Consider the following 21528-nt stretch of genomic DNA (forward strand, 5'->3'; position numbering starts at 1 on the left):
CATTTGAAGCCGTTAATGTGTTCAAATAATTAAAAGAAGCTTTAGTTAGCATATTAGACACTCGTAACTTCTCTGGTTTCACTTCAACATGACTCCTTCCATAGGAGTATATTGCTAATTTATATGTTGAACCGTTAATATAATTGAGTTTTGGACAAATGGAATGGTCGAAAGATCATAATATATGCGATGTATATAGTTATTGCTTTTACTTAATATTCGAAGAAATATTCATGACCAACACTGTCTACATCCAACTCATCACCTATTCAATCTGTATTTGTGATCGATACTATATGCATTCGTATCTGTATCCAACACTATCTGTGTCTAACTCCACTTTGAGAAAAAAAATCAGATAGGCTATAGTTTGAGTATCAGTGTTGGCTTTGTATCGGTGTCGATTTTTTGTTATGAGCCGGCACTGATGGCTCCTCCCCTATACAGAATCTAGCCGTTGCCGATAACAGGACAAATAATGTCACATACAACAAGATAAAATTCATTACTAATCTCACACACATATACAATTCATTCACACATCTCATCTCATTCATGCATACATAACCATGTTCTTTCATATGACATTCACTAAAGTTCATAACTAAGACAAGTTTGCAACAAAAGGTAAGAAGTGATATCATTCAAGTTCTTTTATTAACCGAAGACCCTGAACTACGTTTTTTTTCCTTGAGAAGAATTTGGTAACAAACTCCATGTGCTAGGTGAAGGGACGGTGTCCGAACAGCTCCATTTAAAAACATGGTACTTGCTGGACTCTGGAATGACTTCTTCATTGATGAACCATAATAGTTGTTCCTAAAGTGTAATGATTCTCCGCGTCATGAAGATACCTATTTCTAGCTTGAGTTCCTACAATTACCAGAATTAAAGAAATCAATCTATTTGAACACAAGTAGGAACTGAAAATTAATCATCAGAATGTATACCACTTACCTTAACATTGGTAATGCTACTATAATTGTTTTCAGTGAATTCATACATGAAGTCACATATATAGTAGTCACATAAATTGTTGCCCTGAGTCTGAAACCTACAAGGAATGTTGGTTACGACTTTCCATTCCTTTCGGTATGGAAAGTGACATTCATTTCTCTTGACGTAGCACATGTACACCTTGTACGTGTGTGATTATTGACTATAACTAGACTTAGATTCAATCAATTCAAACTTTACTAAAGCATAAATGAAATGATTAATTTACTTTTGTAGCAAGTCTATGATGGATTGAAATTCATCTACTGTATTTATTCTCGTGTCGAGGACAACGATACTGCTAAGATCCGTTTGGATGACAAAGAGTGACCAGTGAAAACTGCACATATGTCACCATAGATAATTAGTACTAAGTCCTAACATCGTGATGCTCAAAAAGAGTAGAACAAACATGGAGGAAAACACATACTCAAAGTTGTAAGGTAAAAATATGTATCTCTTTAATTGGTACGTAAGAATAGAATCAAGTGCATAGTCCTCGGCTACTTATGGTTGGGTGGCAACCATTGTTTGGTTTATTTTCATTGGGTCGAGGGATCCTACTTCAGTGATCCCCTTTTGACTGTATGTATGTATCTCCATTCTATATACACAAGATGTTAAGACATTCGGTCTAATGGTACAAGAATATATACTTTGAATTATACATATTAGAAACTTACAGAGTCCATAAACTTATGAGCTGAACACCAAGGGCATCTTGATGGTACAATTGATACATTTCATCGAATAAAATCTAGACTTTGCTGTCGCCATGGAGGAAATCACTATAATTGTACTTGAACGCGAATATTTCTCTACCAGCCTTTGACTATTTCATGTACCAGGCATGAAATCTCCACATTTGGGTTGTTAACTCCGACAGGGATTCTACCAGCGGTTCGCCAAGCTTAAATTTCCATCTAGTTTTTGCTTTTTCAACATTGGACTTGTTATCAAGTGCTTCTTTTTATGATTCCAGCATCATGAAGAAAGTTTCTTTCTAATTCTTCCTATTGTTCTAGCACACTTGGTTTTCTTACCTTCTCACATGATGCCACCCTCAACTATTTTTTACCCATGATGTACGCGTAGTTAGATTTTGGCGGTGGGTCCATAGGTCTGGACAAATTTTGGAGGAACTTGGCGGTTATTGCTAGATCGATAGCACTCTTCTTAGGCTTAGTACTTTTGAGGTGTGCAGTGATGATAGAGGAGGTGGAGATCTTTTGGATGGGTTCGATGACTCTAAACTAGACCCAGACTCATTTGTGTCTTCGTCAAACACTGTGTTGTGCTTGTGCCATAGGACGTAATAGCCTATGTTTTTTGAGAGACTCATTTCCCCTGCCTCTCCAGGGTAATCCAGCTTATTTTTATGGTACACATGTATTACACTGTCCACGTGTACCCTGGTGTATCCTTGTGATATCAGACGACCGTTGAAGAGAGTCCCTTCCACCCATTGCTCAACTAGCCCCTTGGCCACTATGGTGGGAATATGTCACATCCCAAGGTGTTAATTATGTAATTAAGTATACATAATCATCATAGCATTATATTTTACGTGTATAATTATTATTTTCAACGTTCAATCGGATTTCAAAGTTTTTACGTTTGGTACCTTTATGCATTTTTCCCACCTAAATGTGAGTATATTTGTGAGTAAAAATGGTTTAGAGATCTTTAGGAAAACCCCCAAAATTTTTGAGAAGAAGAATAATAGAAAAAGGAAAAATAGACCATTCCCGCGGTCTGACCAGGAGCTCTCACGATCCAACTGCCAAGGTGCAGAGTGCTCACTTAAGGAATTGGCCAACTCTCTCAATCTCTCTCTCAGTTCTCACTCTCAGTCACACTCTTCACTTAACCCTAGAGAGAGGAGAGATCCACCTCGACATGTTTGACGGCTGGAGATCGATGGGGAGAACTTCCCCGAGCTCATCCCCTTCCTCCTCTTTGTTGTAGACGTTTCTACGCGGATTCATCCACCCAATCCCATACACTACTTTGGGAGCCCGATATCCATACCGAAGCTTCCCCTCCAATAGAAAGCATCCCTACGCTAAGGTGAGACATTTCCTACCATTTTCCCATCGTTCCCGAGCCCTAATCGGTCCTCATTCCATTTAGACTCAAGCTCCACCCTAGCCTAGATCCCATCCATGGAGCTTTCCAAGTTTGGCTCGAGGAATGTTGTCCAAACCACCCTAGAAGCACTCCACTAGTCTCCTACCTAGAGTGCTTTGGTACCCTTCATTGTCGAAGGCATCACCGGAGCCTTCGCCGACAACCTCGCCAAGGTCCTATCGGCAGGGACTCACAATTTGATAGCTGCTCAGGCCGGTGTGACCGCCGATTGTAGGTCAAAATCTCATTCAAACATTGTAGTTAGGAGTCAGACCACCACTAGGGATGGACTGACCTTCAGACCACGCAGTTTGACCGCCAGAACACAAAAATCTCTACACGTCGATGGTCTGACCGCCAGCTGCTCAAAGCCTTTTAAACTTAGGACATCTTATCCGAGGTTCAAACCTTTTCCAACCCTAGTCATTTGTTGTCCTTTTGCAAATGTTTTTGAAACACGACGCTTTATTATTATTCAAGCAAACATCATATGCACACTTTTTTGTTATTTATTTGTTTATGCAATGCATTCTTTGTTTAGTTAGAGAGTGGTGCACTGACTATCCAAGTGATTGAAGGCAGACAGGTGCCGAAGCAGTAAGACAAGCATCTAAGCATATTTCACCTTATAATTTGGATCATGTGGAGTTTAAACTAACAAGTTATTGCTTATGTAAGTTATGCATGTTAGCGTTCCAATGTTGGGTTATATGGGTAGAACCTATATTGCTGCATTATTTCTAGCTTGAACTTGTTGATGATCCTTATCCTTGTAACCTGGGTAGAATATTGATGATGTCTAACTTAAAAGGTTGACTGAAATGCTTAGCAATACATATGTCATTGGTAGAAGTCGAGTAGCGGTTGAACCATTTTTCGCAAGCTTAGGGCTTATTTTAAATAATTATGATATTGGGAAGTATGATTTGTGAGAATGATGTGAGATGTGGGCAGTGCTAGGGGTAGGTCGGGAGAGGAACCCGGATGCCATAGACCGCTTGCATTATTTAAGAATCGATTGTTGTTGCAGTTGGCTCTAGCACTTTTTGTACTAACCACATATCTGACAATGGGAAGGATTAGCCGAATACCTCGTGCAGTTGTGACTCTTTGGCTTGCACGTCTTGGGTGTCATGGGTATAATAGGCTTGTAGGGATATCTAGTTTGCTGTGGGAGTAGTTCTAGATGACCCCCGCACCTAGAGGCACCTGCTTAAATGGTTGGGGCTTACTTAGGAAAGGTTGACACGAGTACCCCCTTTTGTGAGCTTGTGTGGTAACACAAGCCACATGGTACTCGAGTCATGTGGGTAAAGATGTACCCTCTACAGGTTATAAGAACAATTCGAATTGCTACTCTCTCTTTCATGAGCATGTTTCTATCCATTTGCAGCAGTCGTAGAGTACCGATGTGGGATGATGGTATGGTATGTTAGGAAATAGTTGGTGATGGCTATTGATGAGATAAGATGGTTTTGTTACATATATGTTTGGATTATGGATCTCAGGATAGAATAGTATATGTGGTGAAGTGTAGATGCTCACACTTTTTTGTCAAAATTGCTTTTTCATATGAATTTACTTAACCTTGTGGCTGATTTCTTGCTAACTCATCTAAATGCGTAATCCTTGGAGTCGAGCTATTATATATACCCATTATGGATTAAATCTTGCGAGTACCTTCGTACTCATGCTGCTTTTGCAAGTGCTAGAGGTGAGGAGGAGCTAGTGTTTGGTTACTTCACGTCCGTCAATGTAGGTGACAGGCAGGAGTAGTGCAAACTACTTGAGTGATGAGGTTTTGGGGTCGTTCCTTAGGGAAATGGCTTAACCCATCTTTTGTTGCTCATAGATTTTGTTTTGCACTTTGTAGTATCTTTAGGTGGCTAGGAGGTGAGACGGTTCTTTTATACTCATAGTGTTTGTACATTACAAATTGTTGTAAATGATAACCCTTTAAAGACTTGTAATATAATTCCATTACTCGCTCTTTATTAAGGTTTACTCTGATGACATATGTTGTAAATGTGTGTGTTTCGATCTTGGGTATAAAACACATACCAAAACTATCAGGATGGTATTCTGATTAATCATTATGGTCGTGATTATGTAAATGATTTACTCAATAATTAATTAGAATACTATTTAGACGGTTCCTCATAGCATGGTATTAGAGCTTGGTTTAATGAAGTAGCCAAAAATACTTAGGATGTGGGTTAATAAAAATGTGCCAACATCACTAAACCAACCCACCAAAGTTTATCTTTAGATCCTATGTGTTTGCTCTACTTTATTCCTCACCTTGTCTTAGATTTTGTCATACATCTTCTTGTTGGTAACATGTTTAATCTTGATTCCTGACTCATCTCCTTCTTAATGGGTTAAGGATGATCACCTTTGGCCGAGTGGTCCTAAGATTATAAAGATAAGAGAAGTGAATAGGGCATACCCTCTTTTTCGTTAGCTTTTGAACTATTAATTAGCTATACTATGCCCCCAAGTGTAATATATTTGTGACCTTATCTAGATGACGATCGTGGTTGTCGTGTCGGATCGCTTTCATAGTTGAAAGGTTTAGTTTTGGGGGAATTGCGGTGGAAAGGCTACTGCTGGTGCCAGACCTTCCAGCGGTTTGACCACTAGGTAGCGGTCTAACCGCCGGTGCCAGCAGTCTAACTACTAGCTTGCGGTCTGACTACTAACACTTGTGCAGAACACTTTGAGAACTATGAGCTAGGCTGCATATTTGCTGTCCTTCTACTACACCTTTGATCATACATTCTCCCTATTATGTGATGCTCTAGTGTGCATCACTTGCTCCGATCCGATCGATGCCATTTCTATCAAGTTGGAGTTTAACTTTTGCCTCCTTTTCATTTTGCCGTTACTAATAGGATGAGGACCCACCAAAATCTTAGAGATCTTCTTGTGGGTTCTAATGAGAACAATCCAATACTGCCTCCACGACTGAGCATGGCAATTGTCTTAATCCAAATTGAGCAAAAACGTCAAGCTCAGATGGCTCTCTTCGAAGCTCTCATGGGCAACATGGCCCCTCACAGAGTAGGTGGGTTTGGATGCTGTGATGACTTTGCTGACTTGCTTCGGACTCAGCCGTCCACCTTCATGTGTGTTGAAGATCCTCTCGATTCAGATCATTGGCTTTGGACGATTGATCAGAAGCTTAGACTTTTCAGGTGCGAGGACCATGAGAAGGCTCTATTTGCCGCCCATCAGCTTCAGGGTGCTGCTGGCACGTGGTGGTCCAACTATCTGGCCATGCACGCTGACAACCACCATGTGTCTTGGGTCGAGTTTCACAAAACCTTTTGTGACTATCATGTCCCTAAGGGAATAATGGAAATCAATAGGCAGGAATTCCTGGACCTCCAGCAGAGAGGCATATCTGTTATGGAGTACTTGGATGTGTTCAACCTCTTTGCACAATATGTGCCAGAAGAGGTTAACACCGACATGAAGAAGCAATATCATTTTGTGAATGACCTCTCCTCCAAGATACAAGACCTACTATCAGCTCATGAGTTCGCCGACTTTAACAAGTTGGTGAGTACCTCCCTCACAGTTGTGTTCAAGATGAAGAACCACCAGGAGGAGAATAAGTGCAAGAGGGTCCCGTCACCTTCCATGGGTAGGAGCTTTCAGTGCCCAAGGATGGAGAGTCAACCTCTTATATCTCACATGCTGACTTCGACTGCTCCACGACCAATGTGGGTAGTGCGACATCCGTCCTCCTCTTCGCAAGGACAACATCCAAGACCCGTAGGATCTCAAGGGAGTGTGACTGGTGGCCTCGGAGTCCCATGCTATAACTGAGGGCGTGTTAGACACTTCACACGGGATTGCCATTTCCTGAAGTTGGAAGTTATGGTGACTACTCCAAGGCCGCCACTATCAGTGCAACCCCCTCAACAAGCCTCCTAGACTGCATAAGTTCTCAAGCGCGGTCATGTCAACTACACCACCGCTGAAGAAGCTCAAGAGGGTGCTGTCGGTGTATCAGGAACCGAGGGTCCCTGAGTCCCGAGAACAGGCCGGCCGTCCGCCACGTGTCACCATCCCACGAGGTCCTCCCTGCAGGATGAGGAAAATCTAAGTTCCGGGAGAAGGTGCTCGAGGCCACAGCCTCTGGTTCCCGAGCACCCAAGCTCCCCGATGACCCGCAGAGTCCAAGTACCGGGAAGAAAGTGCTCGGGGAGGTGCCCGCTCACCCCTGAGTACCATAGTCCCCCAATGGGCCGAACAGCCAAGTGCTCGGGAGAGAGTGCTCGGGGCTGCACGTGGCAGCCCCCAAGCACTCGGTTCCCTGAAGGTTCTACAGAAGAGCTCGGGAGAGAGTGCTCGGGGCTGCACGTGGCAGCCCCCGAGCACTTGGTTCCCCGAAGGTTCTACAGAAGGGCTCGGGAGAGAGTGCTCGGGGCTGCACGTGGCAGCCCCCGAGCACTCGGTTCCCCAAAGGTTCTGTAGAAGTGCTCGGGAGAGAGTGCTCGGGGCTGCACATGGCAGCGCCCGAGCACCCGGTTCCCCGAAGGTTCGCGCAAGATCACCTGACGCCACGACGACCCGGAAGGACCCGTCGGCGAGGTGTCAACCAGTCAAAGGTCCAAAGCCGCATTTAATGGGCATGCGCGGCCTGACATCCTGACATTCCTAACTGCCCACGCTGCAGTGTCAGTCCCTGCCATGCTTTGGCAGAGGGGCGTGGATCCATTAATTGCGCGGGTCCCATCCCGTATCATCCGGGGTATCTCGGGATAACGTTGCCAGGATCAAAACGTTCCGCCCGCCACCCTGCCCTGGCAGAAGAACAAGACAGGGTGGGCGCGCCGGGTGCCTCTGTGGCCGCCCGGTGGGCCCTCTCAACGGCGCCAGGACGTCCACAGTGACAGGTGATCGGATGCGCGCTACGTTTTTCCACCGCCCCTGTCGCTTCGCCCGGAGGGAATGATGACGCCTTTCTCCGTGGCGTCTTGGAACTTACGCCGCCTCTTTCCCATTTGGGGTAAGTCGTGGTCGGCGAGTGTATAAAAGGAAAGGATCAACCTGGATCAACGAGGATCAAGCTATCTCTCCAAAAAGGAAGCAATCTCCCCAAAAGCATCCGAAGAACACCACAAGCAAGCTCGAGTAGAGCTAGAGCAAGGGAGCCTCAAGCTCTCTGTTGGACAACACACCCTTGTAACCAGATACATCCTTGAAGGATTCCCTTCGAGGAAGGATATTGCATCCACACAGGAGTAGGGTATTACGCCCCCGTGCGGCCCGAACCTGTCTAAACTCTGGTGCATTTATTTCTCTTTGCACTAGGTCGATCATCCCCCACCACCGGACGTTGCATTTATTTCCACTTCCATTTATTTCTCCGACGAACTCGTTCAGGATCATCCCCCCGGCTGAATCTTTAAAAAGGGGTCTCTCGGGATCCCTGCGACAGGAGTTCATCCTCCGACAGCTGGCGCGCTAGGTAGGGGGGAATATCCCTGAATTTGTTTGTTTGCTTTCTTCCACAGGAAAAGATGGCCGGTGGGCATCGTCTCCAGCGTTCCGGCTCCACTTCCAGTGACGGAGTGCTGCCCGACGCCCAAGAGGCCCTAGTCGCTGCTGCGTTCCGGCAGCAGCCACTATCCACGCGCGCGGTTTTTCCCTCCCAAGGGGACCAAGGTGCTGGGCCCAGCAGGGCCTCCGCCGCTGATGCACTCTCCGACCCCCAGCAGGAGGTCGAGACCCCGGCCGCCAGGTCCGCCTCTGGACAGCGCCGGGTGCCGCTTCGGCGCAGACTCGCCTTTAGCGAGGCCAGCCCAGGGAGCGCGCTGCTTGCAGCGTATGCTCTCCTCAGGCACCCGCCCGTCCAGGCCACGCCGAACACTCCGGAAGGCCGGTGGATCCAAGATGTCGTCGCCTTGGTCGGCACTGCTCTCCGCCAGGTGCTGGCCGGGAGTCCTCGCACCACCACCCAGCGTGGCGCCGCCAGAACCGGCTCCTCAACGGGCAACGTCGGCACGGGCCGGGGTGCCTCCAGGCGGAGTGCCGCCGCCCTGGCCGTGTCCGAAGCCCGGGACCTCCGCTTGCGTCTTAACGAGTGGAGGGGCCACGAGGACGCCCATGTCACTCTCGAGCGCCAGCGGAAAACCCGGCAGGAGGCCGAGGCAGAGGACCAGGCTTCCTCTTTCCCGGCCCACGATCACCGGGAATCCCCAGCTCGCCGGCATTCGCCGCCCAGGGCACCCGCCCGCGCCGCGGGGTACGGCACCGGTTGCCGTGCTTTTACCGCTAAGCTCCGTCGGGTCAAGTGGCCCTCCAAGTTCCACCCCGAGCTGCTGGAGAAGTACGACGGGTCCATCGACCCCGTCGAGTTCCTCCAGATCTATACTACGGCCGTTCAAGCGGCCGGAGGCAGCGAAAAGGTGATGGCAAATTATTTTCATGTTGCCTTGAGGGGCTCTGCCCGTTCCTGGCTTATGAACTTACCACCGGGGTCTATTAGCTCCTGGGATGACCTCTGCCACCAGTTTGTGGCCAACTTTCAAGGCACATTCACGCGCCCCGGCTTGGAGTGCGACCTCCACGCCGTCAAGCAACAGGAGGGGGAGACGCTGTGACGCTTTATACAGCGTTTCAGCCAGGTCCGCAACACCATCCCGCGGGTGGCCCCCCATGCTGTTATCGTCGCTTTCCGGCATGGCGTCCGCGACGAGCGGATGCTCGAAAAGCTAGGTACGCACGAGATCGAGACCACTGCGGAGCTCTTCGCACTGGCCGATAAGTGCGCCAAGGCTGCGGAGGCCAGGGCGTGGCATGCTCCCCGCCCCGCCACCGACCAGCCAAGTTCTTCCTGCTCCGACAAATGGGAAAAGAAGAAGAGAAGGAAGTGCGAGGCCGCTCCTATTGAGCCGGCCCAGGGCCCCGCCCATAGGCCGGCCTAAGAGCCAGACCGCCGGCAAGAGCGCCGGGCGTGCGCCGACAGATGGCCCACACCCGCAAGAACCCCTGCCAGGGCCCCTCCTCGGGCCCCCGTGCCCACAAGGGCCCCTGCACCAGCTAGAGCACCGGCTCCCGCAAGAGCCCCGGCCCCCGGCCGGGCTCCTGCTCCAGCGAGGGTCCCCGCTCCCGCGGGGCTCGAGCCAGGCAAATGGTGCCCCATACACCAGACTAGATGGCACGACCTCACGGAGTGTCGTACGGTCAAAGGACTCGTTGAGCAGCGCCAGAGGGAGCGCGACGAGTCCCGCGGGGGAGGCGATGCTGAGGTCGCCCCCGACAACACCGAGCTCGGTTTCCAGGAGCCCAAGCATGCCGTCGCCTTCATCGACGGAGGCGCCTACACACCTTCCTCGCGCCGTGGCATCAAGGTCATGCGATGCGAGGTGTGCTCGGCAACCCCGAGCGAGGAGGCCGCTAGGCCCCTAAGGTGGTCGGACGCCCCGATCACGTTCAGCATGGCCGATCACCCCGCGAGTACTGCAGCCGTGGGGCGACTACCCCTGGTGGTGTCCCCCACTGTCTGCAATGTTAAAGTCGACAGAGTGCTGATCGACGGTGGTGCAGGCCTCAACCTCCTCTCCAAGGAGGCTTTTGAGAAGCTGCAGGTGTCCTCCAGGCGCCTAAGGCCGTCGCTCCCCTTCTGCGGAGTGACCCCCGGGCACTCCCTGCCCCTCGGGCAGGTCGAGCTGCCCGTAACCTTCGGGAGTCGGGACAACTTCCGCACGGAATGCGTCCTCTTCGACGTTGCGGAGCTCCCCCTCCCCTACAACGTCATCCTCGGGCGTCCGACGCTTGCCAAGTTCATGATGGCCGTGCACTACGCATATCTCACAGTGAAGATGCCGGGCCCCGCGGGCCCCATCTCCGTGATCGCCGACTCCGGTGGCGCCGTCTCCTGCGCTGAGCAGTCATACATGGCTCTGGTTTCAGCACAGGCCGAGGTCGAAGGCTGTACAGGGGGCCCGGGACCTTCTTCATCCAAACCCCGACTCGCCGCCGACGCTTCTGTTCCGACGAAGGAGGTTGTGGTGGGCGAAGGCGCTACTCAGGTCGTCCGGATCGGCGGTGACCTGGGCAGCAAATAGGAAAGCGTGCTCGTCGCCTTCCTCCGGGCTAACGCAGACGTGTTTGCCTGGCAACCATCCGACATGCCCGGGATCCCTAGGGAGGTGATCGAGCATCACTTGGCGGTGCGCCCGGACGCCCGCCCGGTGAAGCAGAAGGTCCGGCGGTAGGCGCCTGAGCGCCAGGAGTTTATCCGAGAGCAGGTCAGCAAGCTCCTCGATGCCAGATTTATTCGAGAAGTCCTCCACCCCGACTGGCTGGCAAACCCAGTCATCGTCCCGAAGGCCAACGGCAAGCTCCGCATGTGCGTGGACTACACCAACTTAAATAAGGCTTGCCCTAAAGATCCCTTCCCCTTACCTCGCATTGATCAAATTGTAGATGCAACTGCGGGATGCGATCTTTTATGCTTTTTAGATGCAAACTCTGGATATCACCAGATTCGCATGGCCGTAGGGGACGAGGAAAAAACTGCTTTTACCACTCCGGTGGGGACTTATTGCTATATGTCAATGCCTTTTGGCCTGCGAAACGCTGGATCCTCTTTCCAGCGCGCTATTCGTATTACCCTTGATTCACAGGTTGGCCGCAACGTTGAGGCTTACATCGACGATCTCGTGGTCAAAACCCGAGACCGCGCCACCCTACTCGAGGACCTTGCCGAGACTTTCAACAGTCTCCGCACTACCCGCCTCAAGCTCAACCCCGAGAAGTGTGTCTTCGGGGTGCCGGCAGGCAAGCTCCTCGGTTTCTTGGTTTCTGGCCGAGAAATCGAGGCCAATCCAGAGAAGATTCGGGCCATCGAGCAGATGCAACCCCCGGCTCGACTCAAAGAGGTCCAGCGTCTCGCCGGCTGCATGGCGGCCCTCGGGCGCTTCATCTCCAAGCTCGGGGAGCGAGGGCTCCCCCTCTTCAAGCTTCTGAAGAAGACCGGTCATTTCGACTGGACGCCGAAGGCCGAGCAGGCCTTCCGTGATCTGAAGAAGTACCTCACCTCGCCACCCGTGCTAGTGGCTCCCTCCGAAGGTGAGCCCCTACTGCTCTACGTTTCGGCCACTCCTCAGGTCGTGAGCATGGTGCTGGTGGTGGAGCGTGACGAGTACGTGGGGCCAGGTGCTGGGTCCCAGCTCCCAGTGGCCCCCGAGCACTCATCCGTCCTCGCGGCTCCCCCTGAGCGAGGGGTCGAGCCCGAGCACACTGCTCCTCCCGATCAGGGAGTCGAGCTCGAGTATCCGGCCAGCCCCGACCATGCCGCCGAGCCTGGGGGCTGCAGCACCCGCCCCGGGTAAAGCCGCCGTCCGGGCCCGCTGGGTACAGCGATCGGTGTACTTCGTCAGTGAACTCCTCCGGGAAGCCAAGACAAGATATCCCCCGGCTCAGAAGCTACTCTACACCATGCTCGTCGCTTCCTGGAAGCTGCGCTACTACTTCGAGGCGCACAAGGTCTCAGTGGTTACCACATATCCACTGGGACCCATTCTTCGGAACCGGGAAGGCACCGGGCGTGTTGTCAAGTGGGCAGTTGTCATGGCCCAGAATTTCCAAAACATATAATTAAGTGCTAATGGACGTCATTAGCATCATTTGTTTGGTTTTGAGCAATTTTAGGCATGCAATTTTTAATTAAATAAATTGTAAAAATCAATATTAGTTGATGCGTTGTTAAGCAACTCACCATATTTCTATACAACATAGGGTTGGAAACAATTTTGGAAATTAGTAGGTGCCTGAAGGAGAATATAAATGAATTTTCCCAAATTTTTGGGAATTATTTTAAAGGCATAAAAATTAACACAAGTTAGAAAAGCTTGCCTCTTTGGAGAATTTTCATTTGAATTTGGTGCAAGCTTTTTGGGTCAAACAAGGTAAAATGGATTGTTCATGATTTATAGAAGCCAACAAAATTTGTCCCACAATTTTTAGACCACAGTAAGGCCTCCACCTTGATAACCAAAGTAGTGAAGATATTTTTGCCTGGCGGTCACTGTTCATCGGCCCCACCTGTCATCCCCTTCGCTCAGGCAGCCTCTGCTTCCCCTTCTCCCGCTCTCACAGAGCAAGGCGGCGCCGCAAATCTTGACTTCGGTGGCCAGTTCCACGTTGCCGGCCAAAAGATCGGCCCAGGCCTTATCTCCTCCTTCGCCTCTGCCTTATATCTCTCTCTCCCTCGCTTGCTCTTCCTGTCGCCCAGAGCACCACAGCGCCGAGCTGCATTGCGCCGCGCCGCTGGCCAAGCCGACGCGCCACCGGCAAGCTCCCTCGAGCCCGAGCCCAGTAGAGCCGCAGGGAAGAGCGCCCCGAGCTCCTCCGCCGTGTCCCCTCCTTCCCCGGCTGTTTCCCGCAAGGATTGGAGCCATCCACGCCTTCTTCCCCAACGGCGGCAGCCGAACTCCGCCGCCCTTCGTCGACCCGCCGTGCCCTCGCTTCTCCGGCCCAACCTGCTGCACGGTGAGCTTCCCCATGCTCCTGTACACCTTTTGCGCACGGCGTTTTTCCTCCGTCCCGTCACCGGCGCGTGTGTCCACGATGGCCGAGCCGCCGCCGCCTCCCCGCGCGTGCCGCCAGCCGTGCCGCCGTCGAGCTCGTCGGCCGGCGAGCACGCCGTTAGGTCCACATGCTCGCGTGGAACGTGTTGGTGCATTCGGCCAGGCGTGTTACGCCGCCGTTCGTCGTCGGCGAGTCAAGACCGAGCCGCCGTCGTATAGTTTCCGCCGTCCGCCGCCGCTAGCCATTCTCCGGCCGTCGACAGTGACGACGTGTGCCTCAAATGGATCCCCGCGCACATGCTGGAGCCGCAGCTGCCGTTGCCAGCCGCTTGGACTGCGCCGCTCGCCGCCGGCGGGCTCAAGCCGAGCCCCGGCCAGCCGTGTTGCGCTCTGTTCTGGCGCGAGTCAATTTTGACTCGGGTCAAGATGTGCCGGCCCCGCCGGTCAGTGGCTTGGGCTAGGCCGGTGTCGGTAGAAAAAGGCGTGGGCCCATTTGAATATTAGAGAAAATCGAAAATGCGAATTAGAATATTTGTTCAATGTTAAATCGGCTGAAAACTTGAAAAATGCATAGGAAATTGTGTAGAGCTCCAAAATTCCTAAAACCAATTTTGTTGGTTTTGTTGTATCATGATCTGTCCATTAAAAATGCTAGTGGCCATGAAATGTGTGCTGTGAATTATTGAGTTAATGGTTTATGTCTAGGCTTTGATAATTCATACTTAAAGTTTGGTATTTCCAAAATTGATGAATCTAATTTTGTTGGCCTTGTATTGTCATACTCTACACATGAAAAATACTAGGTATTGTGAAAGGTATAATTACTTTTATTCAATTAATGAGTGTGTTTAATCTTCAATAATTCATAAACAATTTTTGATGAGTCCAAAATTGGCAAACCAAATTCTGTTAATCTTGTTAAATTATGCCATGTTTATTAATAATACTAGGGTTTATGAAATGCTTACTGAGGATTAATAAGTTGTTAAAATGGTTTCAATCTTTAAACATTTCATAATTGGTTAGTCCATAAATTGAGTTGTGTAAATCCTGTTAGTGGGTTCCTTGTTTACTCAAAAGAGTTGCCCTCTTGTTAAGTATTGTTAACTTTCTTTTGGATTTAACCTTAGAGTAAGCTTAATCAATCTAGGAAGTTGTCAAATGTTAAACAATAATTCAGATAAGGAAATCCCTAAGGCTTTTAACTCATGGCATAAGTGCATTGCATCTCCACTGCTGTCTTGCAGTAGAGCATCTTTCATTGCATGTCATTCATATTCATTACATTGCACGCGTGATTCTTTTAGGGAACTTCGAACCGGCGAACGAGGCGAACGAGGCTGTCCCCGGAGGTTCCCGCAGTGGTGATCTTGACTCGGGTAACTGTGAGCAGCAGCTAGGGCAGCAAGGCAAGCATCTATCATACTGCACCGTATCTACTTGAAAATTTAATATGTTATCTACGCTTAAGTATATATTGCATGTGTCGGGTTCCGAGTTGGGTAGAACCTATGCCTATGCATTCTTCCATTTCGGTCACGTGTCATGTGTTATTCCATTGGAGCCTAGTGGTGTCATCGCGGTCTAATTTTAGTTCGCTATGCTTAGTGGTACTTAGGCTTTCCGGTAGAAGTCGACGACGGCGTCCACCGTTGTCGCGAGCCTAGGGCTTTTTACCTGTTCACATTTGTGGTTATGTTGATGATGTGTCGGTTGTTGAGTGGTGAGTTGAGACGAGGTGTGGGCGGTGTTAGGGGTGTCATCTGCTCACGAGGAGTCCTCAGGCAGTTCGGGAAGGGAACCCGGACACCGTAGACCGCTTGCACCGGTTAAGCACCGATCATCGGTGTAGTCGGCTTTAGCACTTACCTTACTCACCACATGCTGATATAATGGTAGGCGAGCCGATTACCTTCGCAGACGTGGTCATGTGGGCCTCGTCATAGACGGTGTGAGTCCGGTTTGAGTCCAGGCTTTTAGCGGTATTAGTTTGCTCGAGGAGTAGTTCTAATACCGCCTCGCCGAGCTATGGTTGATCCACATGGTTGGGCCTGGTTGGGAAAGGTTGTCACGGGTACCCCCTTGTGCGCATCTTAGCGGGTGGCACAAGCCGTATGGTCCCTGTGTCGTGTGGGTCCAGGAGTATCCCCCTGCAGGGTGTATAATCAGTTCGAACTGCCGCGCTCTCGGTCATGAGCATCGCTATCGCTTATCTCCACCGAGCGACCATATTTTGGTCGTAGAGTTTCGATATGGGTTGTGGCATGGTTGGATTGGGGTGGTTTGGTCGGTATGTGGTCGGTGGTTTGGTGGTAATGGTTTACTTTTATACACTTGTTTACATATCTGTTGTGGTCAGTTGGTTGGCAGAGTTTGAGTCGGTGGTTGGTTAAGTCAGTTGCTTACACCTAGAGTCTAGGTTGCTTACCGCTTAATGAACTTAAACATGTCTTAATCCTTGCTACAGCTTTAAATGCATGATCCTTGGAGTCGAGAATATAGATATACTCATACTGTGTAAGACTTGCTAGTACCTTCGTACTAAGGGGTGCTGCCCTTAAGTTGTTTTCAGGTTCACAGGTCGGCGAGGAAGAGGCAGTTTTCGGCTACTTTTTGCCTGCCATGGCCTTCATACCATCCCCCTGTCATGGCCTTTCGCGGTCTGGGGGTTGGACATTCTGGGTCCATTCCCCCGAGTAATCGGGGGCTATGCATACTTATATGTCGCCATCGACAAGTTCACCAAGTGGCCGGAGGCGGTCCCAGTCATCAAAGTGACCAAAAACACGGCGCTCCAGTTTATCCGCGGCATCACCAGTCGCTTTGGCATCCCGAACCGGATCATCACCGACAACGGCACCCAGTTTACAAGTGCCCTGTTCGGGGACTATTGCAAAGACCTCGGCATCAAGCTCTGCTTCGCCTCCGTCGCTCATCCTCGGAGTAACGGGCAAGTCGAGCGCGCCAACGCGGAGATACTAAAGGGCCTCAAAACCTGGACCTATAACGTGCTCGCAAAGCACGGGAAGGGATGGGTGGACGAGCTGCCCGCCGTGCTATGGGCTAATCGGACCACGCCAAGCCACGCCACCGGGGAGACTCCGTTCTTCCTCGTCTACGGCGCTGAGGCGGTTCTCCCCTCCGAGCTCACTCTAGGCTCCCCTCGGGTGCATGCATATTCTAAGGGTGAGCAGGATCAGCAAAGGCGCGACGATGTTGACTATCTGGAAGAGCGTCGGCGGCGTGCCGCCGTCCAGGCGGCTCGGTACCAGCAGAGTCTGCGGCGATATCATCTGCGCCATGTCCGGGCCCGATCTCTCGAGGTGGGGGACCTAGTTCTCCGACGCGTCCAGTCGCGCGAAGGAAAGAATAAGCTGTCCCCTATGTGGGAAGGTCCCTTCACCGTGATCGGGGTCCCGCGAGAAGGTTCTTTCAGGTTGGCGGCAGAGGATGGGCAGCCGCTCCCGAACCCGTGGAACATTGAGCACCTGCGTAGGTTCTACTCGTAGACGGCCATGCTCGCGGCTCAAGTCAACCAGGCCGGGGGCTTTCCCCGCCCAAGTTAACCGGGGGCTACCACCCATTGGGTAAGTCACCGTCGCCCAACCTTGTAAAAATTTGTAAATTCAATATCTCAATATGCAGTCGCTATGTCAAATTCGTTTTTCTGGATTTCGTATGATTAATCTGTCTGGTGAGATGCTCGATTGTGCGAGAAAAAGTTCGCTCTCTCATTTTCCCTGTTGATAAAAGAATCCCAATCGGTATGCTTACGGGCAGTTGTCACTAACTTACGTCCGGCATGGTAGGCTGTGGTGTTCGGTGTCGTGGCAGGCTCCCGGGCACTACCGAGTTCCGGGGCACTCTGGGTAATCCTATCACTCGAGCTGCTCGAGTAGTCCGGAGCTCAGGCCCCCGGGACGGGCTGTCGGTGCTCGGTCTGGTCTGTCATACCCGGGCGCCACCGAACCATAGGACCTCTGGGTTATGCCTCTGTCTGCTCTCGATTCGCCAATTTGGGTATTCAAGAGGTCTCGGGTCGAAAACAAGAGCAGTCTATAACAAGTACCGCACTGACAGAGCGCACTAGGCAAAGAAATTCCCTATTCTCTCTTAAGTCACAGGCCGACAATCAAGAGCAGCTCGACCGTGAGGGCTTCGATGCCCCGGTCGCTGGCCGACCCCAAGGGTCCTTGGGTGGTCCTACCACTTAGGCATGAGTGGTCGAGATCACCCGACCCCGGGAGCCTCATGTGCCCCTGGACGCTCGGGCACTCCGGTTGAAGGAACCAACTCCCCGAGCACCTCGAGCTCGGAAGCACACGCCCCTCCTGGATCGGTTGGCCGGTAGGCCGACAGCTGTCCGGTGAGTGGTTAAATTCGGACAAATTTGCGTTCAATAATTTTATGTTCCCGAGTCATCCTCGGGGGCCCTCACATGTTAATCTGCTTGGCGAGAAGATCTCCTCGCGCACAAAACCCTACCGTGTGTCTACTTTTTCCTGGAACGACAGAGCGGTTTGTAGAAAGGTGTACCGCGCGTACGGTAATGTCCGACCGAAGCCCTTCGTGGTGGTCGTGGTGTTCGGTCCGCTTTTAAAGACCCCGAGCACTACCAAGTCCTTGGGTGCCCTGGGTAATCCTATCTTTCGAGCTGCTCGAGTAGTCCGGAGCCTAGGACTCAGGGGCGGGCTGTCAGTACTCGGACCGGTCCATCTTAAGCCCGGGCACCACTGGACTACAGGGACTCTTGGTCACATTTCCGCCCGCACGCGTCTCCCGTCTACTGACTGAGTGGTCACGAGGTGAAAAAGTATTCACCGGTCACGGCGTGTTCCATGGTGGATCGATCCATCTCCCGAGCAAGGAACTTCGTGTCTTTGTCTTTTGACTTAGACGATGCGGACTCGCGAGGGCTCGAGGGATGAACGCGCCAAGGGCAACGATCGGGACAGCTTTGTTCTCTGGGATGGAAAGGTCAGGAACGGTCCGACTGAGTACTCCCTGGGGCTTCAAGGCAAAACATCGGAAGGAACACTAAGTACTCAAGAACACTGGAGTTGCGAGCCCAAAGAAAAGCTGCCATTATATTCACAAGGCAAATACAAGCATTTCTGAGGGATCACTCCCATACTTACATCTATCCAAGACAACAACAAAAGAAAAAGAAACGACTACAAAAGCCTAGTCGGCAGCGGAGGCGGTGTCCGAGTCATCTGGGTCATCCTCGGGGGCTGGCGGCGGTGACACTTCCCGCCTAAAACCGGCCGCCACTTCGGCAGCAGTACTCCGAACCGCTTCCCGGGCAGCCTCTCCCTCGGCTTCAACCACTCCTTCCCGCGCCGGCTCCAGCGGGAAGTTCGGGTCTCTACTTCGGTAGCAGGCCAGGACGTGCTCGGCCACCGCGTGGGCCAAGCCGCGTCCCTCCTGGGCGGCGAGTTCCTGGACGGCCCAGGGCAGGGCCTCGAGGCACTTGCAGACCTGCTGAAGCCCTAGGACTTGTCGTGCGGGGCCGTCACTCTTCTGGTCTTCGACGAGCCGTCCGAGACCGCCCTTCTCCACGGCCCGCCGCATCCGCCGGAGTATGTCCTCCAACATTTGCTGCAGGTTGACCCGCGAGACGAACGCGGTCTCGCCCTTCTCCTTCGCAGCCCGCAGCTGCGCCTCAAGTCCCTGGTCCCCGGCCGGGCCAGAAGAACCGCCGTCGGTTGCGGAGCTGGCAGCTTGCTTCGTCTGCGCCACCAGCTCGGACAAGGCGCGCTCACGGGCGGTTAGCCCCGCCTCGTGTTTCGCGTTCTCCTCCTCCCTGGTGGCGGTAGCCTCCCCCTCTCGACGGGTCAGCTCCCCCTCCCGACAGGTCAGCTCCTCCTCCCGACGGGTCAGCTCCCCCTCCCGACGGGCTAGCACGTCGTCTTGGTGGGCCAACGAGTCCTCCCGGGCACCTAGATCCGCCGCCGTGATCTCATTGTCCACCTCCCAAAGGGAGATGTCCTCCTCCCAACGGGAGATATCTTCTCTGATCTTTCGGAGGTCATTTTCCCAGCGTTGGAGGTTGGCGCGCGTCTGTTCGGCCTTGCCCTCCCGACGAGTTAGCTCGACCCGCAGCTCCTCCGCCGCCTTCTCGCGGACTGCGACTGCTGCCTCCTTCTCCTGCGCCTGCCCCATCCTGGCAAGGGCCTCGGCAGCCTGCTGCCTCGACGCCTCAGCCAGGCAGGCGGCGTCTTCTCGCTCCCGCACGGCTTCCGCCCGCGCGGCCTTCAAAATCTCTTGTTCCCGCGTGACCTCCGCGCGGGTATCTTCCAGGAGTTTTTTGCTCCCGCGCGGTCGCCGCGCGGGCCTCCTCCTGGGAGCTTGCGAGCTGTGCCCTCTCCAAAGTCAGCTGGGCGCGCTCAGCTTCGAGCTGCTCCTCCTTCGCGTCCACTGCCGCGCCCAGTCGCCCGACCGCCACCTGGACGCCTTCGATCGCGGCCCGGAAGGGGTCGGCGGGCTGGCCGGGCGCCGGGGGGGCATCGGCCACCCCGCAGATCGCCTCCGGGGGGTCCGAGGTCTCCATAGGATACCACACCACCATCTGCCCCGGGCTCTGCCTGCCCGGGGTAGGTTCCACCGGTGTCGAAGACTCGGGCGGCGGCCGCATTCCCGCCTTGGCCGCCGTGTCCGCGGGCCCCGACAAGGCCGCTGTCTCCACCACCATCGGCCCCGGGCTCTGCCTGCCCAGGGTAGGTTCCACCGGTGTCGAAGACTCGGGCGGTGGCCGCATTCCCCCCTCGGCCGCCGTGTCCGCCGGCCCCGGCAAGGCCGCTGTCTCCACCATCATCCGCCCCGGGCTCTGCATGCCCGGGGTAGGTTCCACCGGCACCGAGGGCTCGGGCGACTATTCCGTCCTCCTCTTGGCCGCCGCTTCCGCCGTCCTATCCGTGGCCGCCACGGCTGTTGGCGCCCCCGCCGTCGCTGCGTCCGCCTGCGTCGACGCGGCCGGTGGGCTTGGCTCTGGCCTCGGCGCCCGCGCCCCTTCAGTCGCGGTGGCGCCCGCGGTCGGCCTACGGGAGATAGACGAAGATTAAAATCGAAGCTCAGTTCGGGCAAGGAGCGCCCAAGAAAGAGCGAAGAAGGAAACTTACCCGGTCGTCGTCCCCCGATACTGCCATTTGGCCGCCGGGAGCCTGAAGTCCGAGTCCGGCGGCGCCGGCCCGGAGTCCTCCCGTTGCCTCTTCCGCTGGGGGCTCGACGGGGCCGCCCCGCGGCTCTCGGGCGCCGGGCCAGGCCCCATCCGCACGAGTCGCGGCTCCAGGACCGGGAATGCCGCCGCTGCCATCGGCGACGGCGGGGAGTCCGGCATCGAGATGAAGACTCGGGGGCGCTTCCCCCGATCCCCCGGTGCCACCACCACTGCAGTGTCGGTGGTGCCCTCCTCTCTGGTGCGGCGGCTGCTGCCCGCAGCGGCCCCGTCGCCAGCCCGCGCTGAGCTGTTCGTAGCCTCCTCGCAGAGCAGCTCGTCCAACCCAGGGAGCTCGGAGGCCTCGGGGCTCCGGCTCCTCGGCCGGTCCACGAGCCCCTGGGCATCAAACTCCGGCAGTAGCGCCATGATCGCCACCCGATCGGGATTGGCGCAGAGCGCCATCTCCGGCCACGGGAGTTCCGCCCAGCTCATGTCGTCCACTCCGGTGATCACTCGGGTCATGCCCCTCAGCTCCGCCGGGCCCAGGTCCCAGCTTGCGCCGATTTGGGTCCGAGTGATGTCCTCAGGCCCGGTGTAGAACCAGCACAGCCGGGCCAGCTCCCGCAGGGGCGCCAGGCGACGGCGCAGGAAGTCCACCACCACCATGACCGAGGTCAGCCCGGAGTCGCGCAG

This window comes from Phragmites australis, chromosome 12 (assembly GCF_958298935.1).
Source record: "Phragmites australis chromosome 12, lpPhrAust1.1, whole genome shotgun sequence".
Taxonomy (NCBI): Eukaryota; Viridiplantae; Streptophyta; class Magnoliopsida; order Poales; family Poaceae; genus Phragmites; species Phragmites australis.